We start from the raw sequence: 4,475 nt of genomic DNA on the forward strand, positions 1-4,475 counted from the left end.
GATGTGAAGCTGAATCATTTTACCAGGATTTGAGGGTGAATTTGAGGTTCAGGGGAATATTCAGGAGAATTTATGTGTTCTGGGACCACCCAAACCAAAGAACAATTCTAGTCCTCTGTCCTAGCCCCTGGCCTGGATCTCCTCATCTGGGGTTTCCCCCCCAAAAGTGTCCAAATTGCTGCTGGAGTGCCCAAGCTGCTCTGGGCTGTGGATGCTCCTGTCCACCAACATCTGCTGGTCAGTGCCATGGGGGGCTGGGAGGGGTTTTAGGGGATCCTGGGGGGACTGGGAGAGGCTTTTGTGGCTCTTGGGGGCATTTGTGATGCTGGGAGGGGCTTTGGGGGCCTTCTGAGGGAGTAGTGAAGGAGTTTTGGGGTTCTGGCAGGGTTGTGTGGCTTGGAGGGAATTTGGGTGAGTCTTGGGAGAGATGGGAAGAAGGTTTTGGTGGGTTTTGGGGCCATTTATGCTGCAGGGGGTTGTTGAGAGTTTGTCATTGCTTGGGACTGTAGGGTGGTTTGAGGGGTCTGGGAGTGCCTGTGGGGCTGGGATGGGGTTTTGGGGTGGTCATGACCCCCCAGATTCACAAAGCTGCCACCAGACCCCACCTCCCAAGATGCTGCCAGGGTTTGGGGGCCCCATGTTTGGGGTTCATCCTCCTGGTGCTGCAGGAGAAGGTGAGGGGGTGTTCCCAGGGGCCGTGTGTGCCCCCCCAGAGCATGTATGACCCCCATCCCGGTGTCACCCCCTTTTCCCTCTCCTCAGGGCTCCTGCCCCAGCTCCTGCTGTCCCCAGGAGGGAATTTGGGGAGGGGGCAGAGGGGGTGCTCAAAGGGGGCCCCTTTGTTCAGCACCAAGCTGGGCTTGGGGTCTGCAGGAGGAAGAGGCCCAAGGGAAGCAGATCCTGCAGGTGGACAGTGCTTGGGCTCAGGGCAAGGTCCTGCCCTGCACACCTGGCTCAGGTGTGACCCTGCCCCGGGAAGGGAGCGGGACATTCCCAATCCCACAAATCAGGGCTGGCAGCAGCTCTTGGAGCAGGGAGACGGAAATACTGGGATTGACTGGGACCACACTGAGGGGTGAATTATCCCCCCACACCTTTCCAGACCACCCTGGCAGGTGAGAAATGCTCGTTGGGCCTGGGCCTTGGCCAACAGCCCCTGGGCTCAGCTGCTCTGGAGCTCAGCACAAACACTGTCTGCTCCCAGGCACTGCTGCTGCCCCACGAGCTCCTGGTTTCTTTAGGAGCAGCCCTGGAACTGTTTTTGTGCCCTCAGTGGCACAACATCCCTGTTCTCACCCTTCCAAAGAAAGCTGTGGATGCCAAGTGCGGCCAGGATGAAACATTGCTGTGCCCAAAGCCCCTCTCTTGGGGCCCTACAAGCAGCGCTCCACAAGGAGCCCCTTGGAGCTCTCCTGGGCCAGCACCTCCCTCTGAGCGGGGCCTCTCCGAGCCGGGAACTCTCCTGTTTGCTGCACTCGGGGCATCCCCGAACACCCACGGAGCCTGGGCCAATCCCCCACTCCTCCAGGCTCAGCCCTTCACCTGCTGGAGATGCCAAAGCATCCGGAGGGAGCATTTCCCTGCCCTCCAGGGGAATTCCTCACAGGCCCCTGGCACTGACTCTCTCTGTCTGTGTGCACACACGAGTGCCTGTGCCCTGGCAAATGTGGCAGAAATGCTGCTCTCTGAGGCTTCGAGTGCCTTGGATAGCTGAGTCAGTCAGGCTGTAAGTAAGGTCAAGTCATGAGGTATAAGCTAAGTTAAATGCTGCTGGGAGTTGTTCTTTTGCTACCTTGTTACGTTTAATACAACTTATAAGCTATTTTAAATAACGTTGTTATTCCTCTGTTAAATTGCTGAGTCGATGGTTATAAATTAGGTTAAATACTGTTAAGTGCTGTTCTTTTTCTAAACTGTGAAGTTAAGGTCAGGGTATAAATTAAGTCCTGTGAAGTTTGAGCTCTGTTAGGCTCTTAGGCCGTGTTCCATTTATCCTTGTCCTCACTGTCCTTTTATCACAACCCCGCCCCATCCCATCCCAGACACACTCACACAGGGACAGTTCTGGTCCCTGTTCTCTCATTTCTGGTTTGGTTGACTGCATTTTGTTTGGTTTGGTTGTTGCTCTGTTTCCTTGTTGTTCCTCAAGTCCTCCATCAGGAGCAGAGTGACTCTTGCCAAGGAACTTTGTCGTGCTGTCGCTTAATATTATATCTGGTCTTTTCTGATCCCTTGCCTGGGATTTTTTAAGTGCTCTTAACCCCTGGTTCATAACAGGCTGAAGGAGCCCTGGCCCAGGCCCTGGCCCTGGAGGACATGGGGACACTGCCAGAGGTGTCCCTGACCCCCTGTCCCACCCCCCACGGCCCCAGGGCCCTGTCCCCGTGTCAGGCTCTGGGGTCGATCTCATGGAAAATCCTCTGGGGGAGTCTGCAGGGCCGGGGGGACCTGGGGGGCCAGGGGACCCCACTGTGCACGAGCAGTGTTGGACTTCTCTGGGGGGAGGGGAGGCCATGGAAGAGTGACCTCACACAGTCCCTGTGATGTCACACAGCCCTGTGATGTCACACAGCCCTCTCTCTGATGTCATACAGCTACACTATGATGTCACAGCCAACTCTTTGCACCACAGCCTTCACTGTGATGTCAGCGCTCTGATGTCACAACCCCCTCGGTGATGCCACACAGCCTTCTCTGGACATCACAGAGCTGCTCTCTGATGTAACAGAGCCACCTTCCATGATGGCAGCACCTGCAATGACCTCACATTGCACTTTATGACATCACATCCAGCTCTGTGATGTCACAACCCATCCTGTGATGTCACAAGCCACTCTGTGATGTCAGCCAGCCCACTGTGATGTCATACAGCACACACTGTGATGTCACAGCACACTCTGTTCCCATTGTGACACAATGATCTCCAGCACTCTAGGAGGCTGCAGCGTGGAACAGTGGACACTTGGTTCCACAACATTCCACAGTGTCACACTGCTCTCCTGAGGCCCATCTTTGTAACAATTCAGATTTGGTTCCATTCTATTGCGTCACAATGATCTCCTGGCTTCCATGAGGCCCCGCTGTGTTTACAATGGACACTTGGCTCCCCAGGATCCCATGGTGTCACTGTGCTCTCCTGTGATTCACGAGGCTGTGCTGTGTCACAATGGACACTTGCTTCCTCCGAGGATGGAGATGTCCCAGTGGCACCGGGTTTCCATCAGGTCACACTGTCACAATGGGGCCTTGGTTCCATGAGAATCCATTGCCCCACAGTGGTGTTTCCTGGGTGCCATGAGACTTTCCTTGGTCACAGTGGAACCTTGCTTGCACGAGCCTTGGCAATGTCCCCAGTGACACATGGGTTCCATGAGACCCTGCCATGTCACATGGACACTTAATTCCATGAGATTCCATCGTGTCACAGTGCTCTCCCAGGGCCCATGAGGCCTTGCTGTGCAATAATGGAGCCTTGTTTCTCCTAGGCCTGGCAATGTTTCTGTGGCCCTTGTGTTCCATGTGGCCCCTTTCTGTCAGAATTGACCCTTGGTTCCATTGTGTCACAACACTCCCCATGTTTCCATGACCTGCCCTGTGTCTCAATGGACACTGGATTCCACAAGAGATGGCAATGTCCCAGTGGCACCTGTCTCCTCTTCTGCCTCACTTTGTCAAAATAAAGCCTTGGATCCATGAAATTCCACTGTGCCACAATGTTCTTCTTGGTTTCATGAGAAGCTGATGTGTTGACAAGTGACCCTTGGTTCCTTGAGATTCCATTGCATCACAGTGGTGTCCTTAGTTTCATAAAGCACAGGTTTGTCACAACGGAGCCTTGGTTTCAGGATATTCTACTGCAACACAATGGTCTCCATCACTCTATGAGGCTGCACCGTGAAAGAGTGGACACTTGGTTCCATGAGGTTCCATTGGGTAACAATGTTCTCCAGTGTTCCATTAGGTCTGGCTGTGTCACAATGGACACTTGGTTCCATGAGCAGTGGCAATGTCCCAGTGGCACCTGTGTTCCATGACACCCTGCTGGGTTACAAGTGACACTTTGTTCCATGAGATTCCACGGAGTCACAGTGGTCACTTGGGTTCCATGCAGGTGCCTGGGGAGTGGCAGCTCAGCCCAAATATCCTGGGGGTGTCTGGGCTGGTGTTTTTTTGGAGGGAATCTTTAGATCTTGCAGAGCTCCAAAGTCAAGCTACAGATGCCTCCTGGGACATAGTGGAGCATGATGGAAGCCAGGAGAGCCTCATGGAGCCAAGGCTGCCATGTGTCACAGAGGGACCTCATGGAAGCCAGGACAGCACTGGGAGGCCATGGAACAACATAGCACCAAGGTTCCACTGTGACTTGACAGAAGCTCATAGAAGCAAGGAACCATTGGGTCCCTCCGGAATGAGCATCTGCAGGTGGATATGTGATCCCAAGTGTCCAGCTGTGTCATCAGTGTGGGGGAAATTTG

The sequence above is a fragment of the Sturnus vulgaris genome, unplaced genomic scaffold (genome assembly GCF_052056855.1).
Source record: "Sturnus vulgaris isolate bStuVul1 unplaced genomic scaffold, bStuVul1.hap1 Scaffold_141, whole genome shotgun sequence".
Lineage (NCBI taxonomy): Eukaryota > Metazoa > Chordata > Aves > Passeriformes > Sturnidae > Sturnus > Sturnus vulgaris.